This window comes from Rattus norvegicus, chromosome 2, assembly GCF_021556685.1.
Source record: "Rattus norvegicus strain SHRSP/BbbUtx chromosome 2, alternate assembly SHRSP_T2T, whole genome shotgun sequence".
Classification (NCBI taxonomy): Eukaryota; Metazoa; Chordata; class Mammalia; order Rodentia; family Muridae; genus Rattus; species Rattus norvegicus.
In genome coordinates, this window is record NC_141535.1 from 111274131 (window position 1) to 111289529 (window position 15399).

The following is a 15399-nucleotide window of genomic DNA, read 5'->3' on the forward strand; positions in this document are numbered from 1 at the left end:
TCAGTTCTAGTCCACTGATCTATCTTCCTGTCTTTGTACCAACAACCATATAGTTTTTATCACTATTGCTCTGTAGTACAGCTTGAGGTAAAGGATGGTGATTCCCCCCAGAAGTTCCTTTATTGTTGAGAATACTTTTCACTATCATGGGTTTTTTGTTATTCCAAATGAATTTGCAAATTGCTCTTTCTAACTCTATGAAAAATTAAGTTGGAATTTTGATGGGGATTGCATTGAATTTGTAGAACGCTTCCAGCAAGATGGATATTTTTACTATATTAATCCTGCCAATCCATGAGCATGGGAGATCTTTCCATCTTTTGATATCTGAGACTACTGATTTGTTTGAGTTAATTTTATATCCAGCCATGTTGCTGAAGTTGTTTATCAGCTATAGGAGTTCTCTGATGGAGAAATGCAAATAGTGATATTTTGACCTCTTCCTTTTCAATTTGTATCCCTTTGACCTCTTTTTTTCTCTAATTGCTTTGACTAGAGCTACAAGTACTATGTTGAATAGTTAGGGAAAGAGTGGGCAGCCTTGTCTAGTACCTGATTTTAGTGGGATTGCTTCAAATTTCTCTCCATTTACCTTGATGTTGGTTACTGGTTTGCTGTATATTGTTTTTACTATGTTTAAGTATGGGCCTTGAATTCCTGATCTTTCCAAGACTTTTATCAAGGGGGTATTGAATTTTGTCAAACGCTTTCTCAGCCTCTAATGAGATGATCAAGTGTTTTTTTCTTTGAGTTTGTTTATGTAGTGGATTACTTTGATGGATTTCCCTATATTGAACCATCCCTGCATCCCTAAGATGAAACCTACTTGATCATGATGGACGATCATTTTGATATGTTCTTGGATTCAGTTTGCAAGAATCTTATTGAGTATTTTAGCATCGATATTTATAAGGAAAATTGGTCTGAAGTTCTCTTTATTTGTTGGGTCTTTGTGTGGTTTAGGTACAAGAGTAATTGTGCCTTCATAGAACAAATTGGGTAGTGTTCGTTTTGTTTCTATTTTATGGAATTGTTTGGACAGTATTAGGTATTAGTGCAGAAGGTCTGATAAAATTTCTTTAGGAGTTATGGAATTGTTTAGACGGTTTATCTGATCCTGATTTAATTTGGTACTTGGTGTTTGTGTAGAAAATTGTTCATTTTATTCAGATTTTCCAGTTTCATTGACTATAGGCTTTTTTTATGACTATGTATGTATGTATGTATGTATGTATGTATGTATGTATTTATGTATTTATGTGAGTACACTGTTGCTCTCCTCAGACACACCAGAAGAGGGCATCAGATCCCATTACAGATGGTTGTGAGCCACCATGTGGTTGCTGGGATTTGAACTCAGGACCTCTGGAAGAGTGGTCAGTGCTCTTAACCTCTGAGCCATCTCTCCAGCCCCGAGTATAGGATTCTGTAGTAGATTCTGATGTGGGGTTTTTTTTTTTTTGTTGTTTTTTTTTTGTTTTTTTGGTTTTTTTTTTTGTTTGTTTTTTTGGATTTCTTCAGTTTCTGTTGTTATGTCTCCCTTTTCATTTCTGATTTTGCTAATTTAGATACTCTGTCTCTCTGTACCCTCTGCTCAGTCTAGCTAAGGGTTTATCTATCTTGTTGATTTTCTTAAAAAACCAGGTCCTGGTTTTGTTGATTCTTTGTATAGTTCTTTTTGTTTCTACTTGGTTGATTTCAGCTCTGAGTTTGATTATTTCCTGCCTTCTACTCCTCTTGGGTGTATTTGCTTCTTTTTGTTCTAGAGCTTTTAGGTATGCTGTCAAGCTGCTGATGTATGCTCTCTCCTGTTTCTTTTTGGAGGCACCCAGAACTATGAGTTTTCCTCTTAGCACTGCTTTCATTGTGTCGCATAATTTTGGGTATGTTGTGTCTTCATTATCATTAAATTCTAAAAAGTCTTTAATTTCTTTCTTTATTTCTTCCTTGACCAAGTTATCATTGAGTAATGTTGTTCACCTTTCATGTGTAAGTTGACTTCCTGTTGTTTTTGTTATTGAAGACCAGCCTTAGTCCATGGTGATGATAGGATGCATGGGATTATTTCAATATTCTTTTATCTGTTGAGGCCTGCTTTGTGACTGATTATATGGTCAATTTTGGAGAACGTACCATGAGGTGCTGAGAAGAAGGTATATTCTTTTGTTTTAGGATGAAATGTTCTATATATGTCTGTTAAAACCATTTCTTTCATAACTTTTGTTAGTTTCACTGTGTCTCTGTTTAGTTTCTCTTTCCATGATCTGTCTATCTCTGAGAGTGGAGTGAAGTCTCCCACTATTGTTGTGTGTGGTGCAATGTGTGTTTTGAGTTTTAGTAAAGTTTCTTATATGAATGTGGGTGTCCTTACATTTGGAATGTCCATTCAGAATTGAGAGTTCATCTTGGTGGATTTTTCTTTGATAAGCATGAAGTGCCCTGCCTTATCTTTTTGATAACTTTTCATTGAAAGTCAATTTTATTCAATATTAGAATATCTACTCCAGCCTGTTTCTTGGGATCATTTGCTTGGAAAAATTTTTCCCAGTCTTTTACTCTGAGGAAGTGTCTATCTTTGTCACTGATGTGCATTTCTGTATGCAGCAAAATGTTGGGTCCTGTTTACATATCCAATCTGTTAGTCTATGTCTTTTGGGGAGGGGGGTATTGAATCCATTGATGTTGAGAGATATTAGGGACCAATGATTGTTTTTTCCTATTATTTTTGTTGTTAGGGGTAGAATTATGTTTGTGTGGCTATCTTCTTTGGGGTGAGTTGAAAGAAGATTACTTTCTTGCTTTTTCTAGGGTGTAGCTTCTCTCTTTGTGTTGGAGTTTTCCGCCTATTATCCTTTCTAGAGCTGGATTTGTAAAAATATATTGTGTAAATTTGATTTTGTCATGGAATATCTTGGTTTCTCCATCTATATTGAGAGTTTTGCTGGATATAGAAGTCTGGACTGGCATGTGTGTTCTTTTAGGATCTGTATGACATCTGCCCAGGATCTTCTAGTTTTCATAGCCTCTGGTGAGAAGTCTGGTGTAATTCTAATAGGTCTACCTTTACATATTACTTGACCTTTTCCCCTTCCTGCTTTTAATATTCTTTCTTTGTTTTGTGCATTTGGTCCTTTGACTATTATGTGATACAAGGAATTTCTTTTCTGGTTCAATCTAGTTGGAGTTCTATAGGCTTCTTGTATGGGCATCTCTTTCTTTAGGTTAGGGAAGTTTGCTTCTATAATTTTGTTGAAGATATTTACTGGCCCTTTAAGTTGGGAATCTTCGCTCTCTTTTATAACTATTATCCTTAGATTTGATCTTTTCATTGTGTCTTGGGATTTCCTGGATGTCTTGGGTTAGCATCTTTTTGCATTTTCTTTGACTGTTGTGTCAATGTTTTCTATGGTATTTTCTGCCCCTGAGATTCTTTTTTCTATTTCTTGTATTTGTTTCTGATGCTTGCAACTATGACTCCTGATTTTTCCTAGGTTTTCTATCTCCAGGGTTGTCTCCCTTTGTGATTTCCTTATTGTTTCTATTTCCAATTTTAGATCCTGGATGGTTTTGTTCAATTCCTTCTCCTGTTTGGTTGTGTTTTCCTGTAATTAATTCTTTAAGGAATATTTGAATTTCCTCTTTAAGGGCTTCTATCTGTTAACCTATGTTGCCTGTATTTCTTTCACAGAGTTATTTATGACCTTAAAGTCCTCTAACATCATCATGAGATGTGATTTTTAAATCAGAATCTTGCCTTTCCAGTGTGTTGGGATATCCAGGACTTGCTTTGGTAGGAGAACTGGATTCTGAAGGTGCCAAGTGGCCTTCATTCTTTATTTTTGTTGCTTAGTTTCTTGCATTTGCCTCTCGACATCTGGTTATCTCTGATGTTAGCTGGTCTTGCTGTCTCTGCCAGTGGTTTGACCCTTCTGTCTGTAAGTCTATGTGTCAGCATTCCTGGGAGACCAGCTCTCTCCTGGTGGGATTTGGGTACTGAGACTTGTGGCACAGGGTCAGCTCCAAGCACACATGAAAACAGGAAGAATCCTATCCCATACTGCTCCGTGGCTCCTGTGTCCCAAGGGCTCCAGGAGGGTCCTTTGGAGCAGAAGTAGTAGCCCTGTCTGTTCTCTTGGATGTGTCAACACTCCTGGGAGACCAGCAGTCTCCAGAGGAATCTGAGTACAGAGAGCTGTGCCACAAGGTCAGCTCTGGGCTCAGAGGGAAACTGGAACCTGTACAATATTTTTAACCATATAAATTATCTTCAATCAGTTTGTAACTAAATTGATCTAAGCCTGGGGTATGATAGAATCTACCAATGCATGCAGCACTGGGCTCTGACCCCAGAACTACATAGGACTGGGTGTGGTAGTGCATTTTTCTATTGGAAACACTCAGGTGGAAGTAAGATGATCAGAAGTTCAAGGTCATCTTCAGGTACATAGTGATTTCAAGTCCAGTCTAAAACACATGATGCCTGGTTGCTATATTTAAGAATAATTTTAGAATTACAAAGATGTTCTAAAAAATAGCACTGGGTTCATTTATACCATTTACTCCACTTTCCATAGTGTTAATAACTTGAGTAACTAGCAAAACCAAGGCATTAGCATCAATGCTATTAAGGAAGCCCTATTTGGGCTATATCCATTCTATGCCCAACACCTATCTTTCTAGAATCCTACCAGGCATCACTGTTGGAACATGGTCAAGAGAAGGCTCTATGGTGAACCATGCTTTGGGAGAACTATGAAAGAGACTCCAGGAAAAAAAGACAGAGGGCCTCTTACATCAGGTGGATTGTGTTTCCTGAATTGTTCTTGGACTTGATTTCATGCTTCCTGTGACAAACATTTCCATTCACCTTAAGAAATATTTATTCTTGTTGGATGTCAGATCATAGCTATACAACCCAATCTGGTCAGTGTGCCCTGAATCTGGACATACCCTTCTGCCTTGCTTTTGTTCTTTCCTAGATATAATCTATAGTACGTGCCAGGCAATTGTCTTTAAATTGGTCTGTCCAGAGAAAGTCCTGGAAAAGGGATGCCCTGTTAATATCTAGCATTGCTCACATGTTTTTCTGATTTCAAACATCATGTGGATCGTTACTGTTACATTTGTGTATAAAAGTACACAGAAACTGAAGTATGGCTGTCTTCAGTATCAGACTATAGTCTGCCTCATTCTTTCAGGTTCTCGGATCCCAGGTCCAGCAAACAAGAGCTGCATAGATCAGCGAAGTTGACACATCACAAGACAGTTTATTCTTCTGCACACATCTCTACAACAGTGCTTCCCTTGTCCTTCCACTCTCTTAATGGAGTCCTGGTCAGTTATTTTGGAACTGTTCTTTACCATGGACTAGTTTTAGTTTTCACTTGCTTGTGACACTGAGCCTTTGGGATGAGAATAATGTGTAAACTGTTTGCATTCCTCAGAGCACACCCAAGGGTAAATGAATTGAGTGTTAACCTTGGTCACTGGCTGAGCAGTACCTGCAAGGGATCTCCCACATCAGTAATGGCTGTGTTGACATTTGCCCACACACAGTTGTCCTATGACTTCAGCCTTCCTGAATTAGTGGTTCTTACAGCTGCACTTACCTAGTAAGTACTGCGTTCCCATGATGCCTTCTGTCTTTGTGTAATAGATTGTTTTTCTATAGGAAACACCCAAGTAAACACCTGACCTTTCCCATTTATTTGTACATTTCATTATTTATTTAAGCCCATGTGATTTCAATGATATTTATTTTATTGGTTAGAATCCAACATTAAACTTGTATATTTTATTATTCAATTCTTTCCACTTGGGGCTGGCAGCAATCCTCAGTGACATGCTCTCCTTGCCTGTTTCTTGTTTTCTGATGATACATGTTGTTCTAGTCTCACATTTTATTTTATCTTCCTAGGTCTCAAGCCAACCACATAACCAAGGAGCTCTGGTTCCTTTTATTGAAAAATGGTGTTTACAACCAATATTATATCACCAAGTGTGCTCATGGCTGTTAGATATTCTTTCTCCCAAGCCTTTTCAGTAGAAAAAGCTAGGGAGAGAGAGAGAAAGAGAGAGAGAGGGAGAGAGAGAGAGAGAGAGAGAGAGAGAGAGAGAGAGAGAATGTGGAGAGAGCAAGACACACACACACACACACACACACACAGAGAGAGAGAGAGAGAGAGAGAGAGAGAGAAATTCTTCCGATTCAAAGCCAACACAATGAGGTCCATTCTCTTCTTCCCCTCTGTATCTGTAATTCCTTTTCCAACAACTGGAGACTCGTTTCTCATCATCAGTGATAGATTCAATACTAGTATCCATGCAAAGTATCTGCGTGGTTACCAGGCTATGCCTATAGCAAACAAACTTACTGACTGGCTCCCAGTATTTGTATACAACTCTAATCATCTTTTATCTCACATTTTCCAGGCAAAGTGTTGTTTTCCAAGTTAAATGAGTTAGTCTTCGTCAGTGCGATTATGACACCCATTTGTAACACAGCCAGTATACTAGTTAGCTTGTGTCACTATGACCAGAATACCAACAGAAACGTTCTAAGTGTGGAAGGAAGGGTTCATTTTGGCTCAGTCTCTGAGCATTTTTCAATCCATTCTGGCAGGGAAGACATAGAAGTGGGGAGGATGTGGGAAGACTTTACACATGGCAATTGACTAGGAAAGAGAGCTTGGGTTTGAACTTATAAAGATCCGCCCCTACTCACCTGCTTCCAACAGCCAGACCCCACCATCTCCGTCTCCACAGCCATTAAAGTAGCAGCAAAAACTGGGGGCGGGGAGCTTAAAACATGATCCTGGGGATATTTCAGATCCAACAACAGCCAGGCTCATTTTTTTACTGATTACATTCCATTTTGTGTTTCTCCACTTGACTGTAACTATATAGTGAGGGAAATGTATGGATTTGTAACACCTGCCCAGTTCTAACAAGAGAACTCAAGAGAAGCATCGTTCCCGTTTTACTACTAGCCCAGCTCCATTCATTCCTTCCCATACCCTCCCCACCAGCTTCTCTAGGTAATCAACATCTAGCTTCTTGTTTCTCTTTGATCCTACTTCTCTTGCACAGATGCGTTCCTCTTACATTTTTGTATCCATCTTTGTCACATGAAGAGAAGAAGCATGCTAGATATGGGGTTTGGGGTGGGGTTTTTGTTTTTGTTCTCGTTGTTAGTTTGCCACTTAGTAAGATCTAGAAATTGCTTCATCTCTACTCACTGTGGTCTTGCTCATTCTCAGGAACTTGGCGCTCCCTCGCATGGATTGGAAGCTATCCAGTTACTGTCCTCCACCACTGGAAGTTAGCTTGCTCCTGATACCTTACCATTACAAATAATGCTGGGACATGTAACTTCACCCTATCATTGTGCTTGAAGAAAGTCTTCAGAGTAGATTCTTAAAAATGACCTGCAGGTGATTATACCTTGTGTTAAGTCTGACCAACTTGCTTCCCAGTGTTTAGTCATCTCCACTGTCAACTTGACTAGATTTAGAGACATGGGGAAACACCTCTACATATCTACAGGAAGTAGATCCTGAGTGTATCCAGGAAGATTAGACTACATATGGAACATGACCCTGAATATGGACAAAAAAACCACATAAGCAGGGGTACTGATACAAACAAACCAACAAAAACAAAGAGAAAGGAAGCTCAATATCAATATTTATCTCCCTCTGCTTCCTGACATAACATGACCAACTATTTCATGCTCCATCAGCTATGCCTCCCTACCACAATAACGGACTGTGTCTCTTCAAACTATGAGACAGAAAGAAACCTTTCTTCCCTCTTTCCGTCTGTCCATCTGTCTGTCTGTCCGTCCATCTGTCATTTTAGTCAGGTATTTTCTCACAGCAACAAGAAGAGAGACAAACACAGTGGCACTCTTATGAACTCTTACCAGAAGCTTAGGAGGAAGTGTCTGCCTCACTAACAGAACAGAACCTGCCTCCTAGCTTCTACACCTGACGAAAACTTATAAGTGAACTTGAACAGACTTCTTACGCTGATGTTATTTTGTACTTTGTGCTTGTTGATAGTCTTCACCCATCTACATTTGACTATGAAGTCTTGGTCTTTGTCTCTCTATCTCTACAAGCTCTGTAGACATCGATTTAGAATATAAGTCTGTCATGGTATTTTGTCCTAGTTGGGCACTTGTAATTTTATTCAGTCAGGAAAGACTTGAAAAAATATTTTTATATGCTTTACATTTTTCAATCAGTTCTTTTGTTGAGCTTGAATTCCAATTCAATGCTATAGAAGATTTCTTTATGCCGTTATTCAGGTGAAAGAAGAATTTACTCATGTTTTCTCTCTCATGTTTATATTGCTCTTATTTTTTTTTTATTTAAACCTCTAATCTTTGGAGATTTATTCTTGTGTATGCATAGTGTGAGAAGACGTGGGTCTAATTTAATCCCCTTCCAAATGGCTGCCCTGTTGTCAAACATTTATGAAAATGTTCAGGGATCATAGACAAGATGCTATTTAATAAGCTGATTTTTAAATCTATAAAAATAAAGGGATTATGAGAATTATTAACAGACAAAAAAATTTAAAAGATAAATTCATTGAAAAAAATAAACAGACGGAGCTGAACAAAGGAAGCCATGCTCCCACAGATATTTACTTCTCAAGAGCTTGTCATCAGGGCTGGACATCAGCCTTGTGCACACCAGGTAAGGGCTCTTCCACTGATGTCACCCACAACCCACAGCCATTCCTCAAAAGGCCACTCTTAAATGTGTACCAATTACCCTGCTCTTTCTTTGCCTCTTCTTCTAATCTAACAAAAATGCCATGGCTCTCACCTGACACAAGAGTTGCTAGGGAAAATCATTTATTTATTTGTTCTAGGATTGTTTTGCATTTCATCCTACAAAGCCAGAGGCAGAATCCAGAGTTTCAGGCCACATCTCCAGTAGCACCCATAGGTCCCTGACATGTTTTATATTCTTAGGAGAACAGCTGGTTGAAGCGCTAATCCGAATCTTCCAGCTGGGAGGTTTGATCCCTTACTTTGGGCTTCTTACATTTTTACCACATCTTTTCTCTTCTTTTAGAAAAATTCCAGGCACTGAAAACATCCATTTGCTCTCAAGAGAACAATTCTGAGACAGAACCCTTTTTTTTATCTTGAATGATTATGAGAACCCAGCAAAGTACTTCCAGGCTTCATAAGCCACTCCATTCCAGATCGGTCCTGGGTGCTTTTCTGCCTGCCACTGGGCTAAACCTTAACAGAAGAATCATTGAATTTCATAAACACTTGGTATTAATTATAAAGTAGATGATAAATCTTGCTATATGTAGACTCAGTTAGACATCGAGGAGAGGCTCCTGAATCCAGCTTTTAAAGGTATGTAAGGTATGTAGATTAAGTAGCTAGGATTCACACCGAAAGATTTATCCACACCTCTTAGCCGGTGGGATCTGTGAGTCAGCAGAGTCTACACTTCATGTTTATGAAATGCTTTTCCTCCAGGGAGTTCTCCTCACATTCATTATCTCATTAATCATCCAGCTATTCCCTGGGAGAAAGGAAAATGGGGAAGCATGCATTCTATCAGCTCTCTGAGTCCCAGGAGGAACTACTCAGACGGTGAGAGAAAAAATAATTTCCTTGTCTGTAAAATGAGTCCTCTGGCTTAGCCCGTGCCTTTTGCCCTCGGAGCTCGGTAAGGATGAAATATTTGTGAGTTTCTTTACTCCTCAGGAGAAAGTTAACTGCATGTAGCTACTCCAGCAAACTATCAGAGGATCTGCTGCTATGACCCGGGTGAGAATCGTAATGAAAGCTAAAATGTGCTGTGTGGGAGCCTACCACTACGTTGTGCCTCCAGATACTTATTTCTGGTGGATCATTGTTAGAATCCCAATCAGCAAGGCTGCCACAGCTTGTCCTGTTGTTGAGAATGTTGACATGCTCAGTATACATACAAGAAGACAGAAATAACTGACACTTGGGATACTATCTTTTCAGACAAGTTTTATTGAATCCTGCTAGACATCATAAGAAGAAAGCATGGGGTGAGAGGGGCACATACCTTTGATCCCAGCACTGGGGAGGCAGAAGCAGGCAGATCTCTAAATTTGAGGCCAACCTGATCTGCAGAGCGAGTTCCAGGACAGCCAGGGCTACACAGAGAAACCTTGTCTTGAAAAGAAGATTTAAAATAAGATAAAAAATAATAAGGAAACTATAGAAGTGTACCAACGACATGACAGCTAGTAGAACACCAGTACACAGGTATGCATACATGTGTGCATGTCAAGTCCAGAGGGTAGCCTCAAGTATTGTTTCTTGAGTGCCATTTACCTGGTTTGTTTATTTTGAAAATGGCCTCTTACTGGTCTGAAACTCACCAAGTAGGCTAGGCTGGCCAGCAGGCCAGTGAGCCCCAGAAATCTGCCTGTCTCTGCCTCCCCAAAGCAGGGATTATATGTGCTTACTACTCCACTACCTTTTTTTTTTTTTAATGCAAGCTCTGGGGCTGGATCTCAGGTCTTCCTTACAGGCCAGCATGTTACCACTGAACTATTGCCTCGGCTCAAATGTTTTGAATTTTAAAGCCATGTTCTTTTCAACACATAGAATGGCCACCAGCAGACATGTGTTTCATCTTCCCTCCGGTGAATGTCAGCATTCCAATCTAGGAATCTTGAAAGTGGGCGTGACTCGCCATTTGTAGCCCATGCACTTGTTTGCAGATGCACTGTTTTGAGACAATGCTACGCTGGTGCTCTTACTTCATGGGAAAGGAGAGAGAATTCTGCTAACCAGGAACCGCAGTTCTGGGGCAACTGAAGATAAGCCAGTGAGGCAAATGGCCTTGAGCCTAGGGAAGAAGGTATTGAGGCTGTTTCTAAAATACTCATCGGGTTAAAATTCCTATCTTATTGAATGCCATAAGCTTTCACGTTTGCCTCGTAAAGGATGCAACACACTTATATCAGCACCAGTAGATTTTATCACTACAGCAATAGTGACCGAGCAGAAGACATGTGCAGTCCAGGCAAGTACTGTAGCACTGAGATACATCCCCACCCTGTCACAGGGTGGATTCCTTCCCTATACCAATTCCCAGCTAATCTCAATGTCAGGATTTGAGATAGGGAGGCCTCTGCCAAGGTTAGGAGGCTGTTCTGGGTTAGACGAGCTGGCTGGGGGAGGGGGGGTAAGCGGTAACGGAAGGCTATATTCCCGTTATTAAATAAAGCCAAACCTCATTGGTCCTTCACTAGAGCAAACGTCATGAAAATTATAAACCATGCATAAACAAGATTCACTTCCGCCCTCCTGGCACAGGATGACGTAAGAGTGTACACGTCATTATTGCAGACTGTAAATATGCAGGATTCTCCCCTCCAGACACTATCTTGAGAGCCACAGGCAGTGACCCTGTTTGGTCGTGATTAGGTAAACCAAGGTAGAGATAACATGACCCACTCTCTAACCATGTTAAACATTTCTATGTATTAGTCCCTGTGGGCTGCTGTGACAAAGTAACTCACTAGAAGAATTTATAAAGGAGAGAAGTTGCACACTACAGTAGCACACACCTACAATCAAAGCACTCAGGAAACTGAGGCAGGAGGGCTTCTGCCTGGGCTGCTGGTTGAGATGCTACAAAAACAAATTCACACACAGAAGTTGGGGCTGGAGAAATGGCTCAGCAGTTAAGAGCACGGATTGCTCTTCCGAGGGCCCAGTTTGATGGCCAGCACCCACACGAATGCTCACAACCACCTGTACCTCCAGCCACAGGGTATCTGTCTTGGTGTTCTATCGCTATGAAGAGACACCGTAACCATGGCAACTCTTATAAAGGAAAACATTTAACCGGGGCTGGATTACAATTTCAAGGATTTAGTTCATCAACATAGTGGGAAGCATGGCAGTGTGCAGGCAGACATGGTGCTAGAAAATGTGCTGAGAGTTCTACTTCTTGATCCACAGGCAACAAGACAAAAGATTTAAGACCTACTTCCTCCAGCAAAGCCACACCTCCTAATAGCACCACTCGCTGTGGACCTTTAGGGGTTATTTTATTCAAACCATCACAGGATCTGGCTTCCGTGGACACCAAGCACATACGTGGTGCACAGGTAAAACTTTTACTTCCAGGTAAAACACTCAAAATTAATGAACTGCAGAATTAGAGTATCTAAGGTACCAGGAAATACGGATCAAGAAACCATCAAGACTGGTGCTGGTGAGGGCTGCCTGCAGGTCTAAGATGGACCTTGGGTTGGGCATGTAGCTCGGTTGGCAGAATGCTTCTACAGCACGCCCGAAGCCAAGCTTGATCCGAAGCACCGCATGAACGCAGCACATGTGTGTAACCCAGTCACTCACAAGATGGAGGCTGAACATGCAGAAGTTCAACATCGTTCTTGGCTAATGAGTCAAGGGCAGCCCAGGCTACATGAGAGTCTGTCTTTTTTAAAAAGAGGGAGGGAGAGGGAGAGAGAGAGAGAGAGAGAGAGAGAGGGAGAGAGAGAGGGAGAGAGAGAGAGAGAGAGAGGGAGAGGGAGAGAGAGAGGGAGAGAGAGAGAGAGAGAGAGAGGGAGAGAGAGAGGAAAAGAAGAGGAGAGAAGAGAGGAGAGGGGAGGGGAGGGGAGAGAGGAGAGAACAGGAGAGGAGGGGAGGGGAGGGGAGGGGAGAGGAGAGGAGGGGAGGGGAGGGGAGGGGAGGGGAGGAGAATCATAAATTCAAAGAAATCTAGGATCAAGACTTCAGTAGGATGCTGTCAGACATGAACTGCTCTCCACTTCTAATGTAGTGTCTTAGGCTTAGGCTGGGGTGTAGCTCAGTTGGTAGAGTGTTTGTCCAGAATACACAAAATCCTGGGATTGATTCTTAGCACGGCAGAAACCAGTCATGGTGGTATACACCTGGTAATCCCACCACTCAGGAAGTAGGGACAGAAGGATCCAAAACTGAAGGGACATCCTCAACTATGTAGTAAGTTAAATCAGCTTGGGCTACATATGACTCTATTTTATCTTGTTTTTTAAAGATTAATTTATTTTTATTTATTTTATTTTAATTATATGAGTACTCTGTAGCTGTCTTCAGACACACCAGAAGAGGGCATCGAATCTCATTACAGATGGTTGTGAGCCACCATGTGGTTGTTGGGAATTGAACTCAGGATCTCTGGAAGAGCAGTCAGTGCTCTTAACCACTGAGCCATGGCTCCAGCCTTAAAGGTTAATTTCTTTATTGGCAGAGAGTACATGCATGTAAAAGTCAGAGGACAATGTGAGTCAGTCCTCTTCTACTGTTTGAGTTTAGGTGACCGAGCTCAGTGAATGTGGCTTGGTTGCAGGATCCCTTATCTGCTGGGACATCTCACCAGCCTCAAGACCCTGTTTAGGAAAATTAAGCTAGTGTCTGTTGTTCCATCATCCAGAATGCTGCCCTTACATAGTGGAAGAAACTGGGAAGGAAAGACAGCTGCCAGCACCCCTGTTACAAAGACACCAAGTTCTGCCCAAGGACCCTGCCTAGAAGATGCCCAGAACCCCGCCTTCTCACACTGTTTAACTCCACTAACTTTTTCTTCTGAGGATTTAGGATTTCTGCTTTGCCTTAATCATTCCCTGAAGCCTTGGATGTCAGCACCAAATGGCAGGACTGGCTTCTCCCTTCGCCGGCTCATTGTTCCTTAAGCTACATGCCAAACCCACGTGACAAATGGGAAGACCTTCTGAATGTCCACACTTCCCATAAATCCCTTTTCTCCGTCATCAGCCCATACATCAGCCGATAAGCAGCACACTTGGCATTGCCCATCTACAGACAAGATACCTTTGAAGGCTGCAGCGTCTTTTAAGTGCAGAGACTATAGCCATGGCGGAAGATGAGAGGGAAAAAAAGGGCACTATGACAGCTTCTCCAAACCCATCAACACAGAAGGGCACCCGGAGATTGGGCTATTGTCAAAAGTACCGCGTTTGCAAGGTGTACTGTTTTGATGATGGTAGAGAGCTAGCTCTTCCTATAATCGCTGATCACTACCTTGCTCACCCAATCTTTTATAACCCAAATATCACCCAACAGGCAATTCCCTCTTCCGCGGTCCCTAAGAGACGCACGGGCCTTCGAAGCGGTACACACCAGCTTAGTTCCATATTCACTTCAAAGCCTCGCTAGTCTGTCCTGCCTGCTTTCTGTTCTGGCATTTGGTCTGCTTTCCGAATGGGCATGAGAGTGCAATTTCATCAACGTTAAAAACTGCCCTGCTGTCCAATCGCCTTTGTCAATAGTTTTCTTTGTTGGCTCTTGCACATTCCCCATAGGCTTCTCAGCATTCTTAGGAGACGTTTGCATAGAATGACGAGCAGAAACTGACAAGATAGTGTGGAACATGTCGAGGCTGTGTTTGCACAGGATTCGGGATTATCAGGAAAAAACGCCAGACCCCCCTGTAACACGTTCTCAACTTTCACCCATGAATATGTGCACAAATCAAACAGCTCCAGTGAGACAGTGGGGTTTTTTCTAAGGAGCTTTCCTTGTACAGAGGGAATATGGAACAAAACCTGCAATTCCTCCTAAAGCAAATATTTGTACTGTAGGATCAGATGGCAAGATGTGACTGTTACCATAGGAGAAAACAGAAAGATACAGTTCAACAGGAATCAAAGTAACAAAGAGACGGAGTAACTTCAGTTCCTGGAGAGGGGGCAGCTATTAATGTTCCCTAATCTATTTCAAATAAATAGGTGTCTGTGTAATGGATTAAATGGGTAAAATAGATACATCAGTTGAATAAAATGTCATCTACCTGGACTGGACAGTATCCACATTTGACGCATTTAAGCACATCAGCACATTCTGTCCACTTGCTGTACAAGATTTAGCCATAACCAAGAGCCAAAGAGACAGCTCAGCAAATCAAGGCACTTGTCACCAAGTCTGACTTCCATCCCTGCGACCTATGTGACAGAGGAAGACTGACTCTTTCAGATTATCACATGAGCCCAACAGTAGAGCTGTGGCATATACCCCTACCCTACCCACAATGCACCCAAATAAACAACTTTAAAATATAATGGGATATTGAGACTGGACTTTTTTTTTTTTCTTATTTCAGTGGAAGCCACCAGAAATGTGAAAGGAAGATGATAAAAGACACAAAGTACCTGCACAGGAGGAGGAGGAGGAAAGGGAGAGGGAGGAGAAGAAAACAGGTTTTTAAGCTTTGAAAATCAACATTATGAAAAGGCTTTATAAAAGAACTGATACTAGCTAAGTGAGGAGATAAGCTCAGGGTAACCAGGGAAAACTGCAGCTGTCCTTGGCAGCTGTATTTGCTGACGTCAGAGTGGCCTTTTGTGATGGAACTGCCCGCAGGCTGCAGA

At 41.4% G+C, this 15399-nt stretch overlaps 1 long non-coding RNA gene across 1 annotated transcript in view; it reads left to right on the forward strand.

Annotated features, from left to right (window-relative positions):
* The window catches only part of LOC102555118 (uncharacterized), a 36446-nt gene extending 21365 nt beyond the window's left edge, over window positions 1–15081 (forward strand). Inside the window, exons 4-9 of the long non-coding RNA XR_015671484.1 lie at window positions 5199–5334; window positions 5445–5612; window positions 7260–7433; window positions 9551–9628; window positions 9743–9805; window positions 13446–15081. This is a non-coding gene — a long non-coding RNA (uncharacterized LOC102555118). The remainder of the gene's footprint in view (window positions 1–5198; window positions 5335–5444; window positions 5613–7259; window positions 7434–9550; window positions 9629–9742; window positions 9806–13445) is intronic.
* The last annotated feature ends 318 nt before the right edge of the window (window positions 15082–15399 follow it).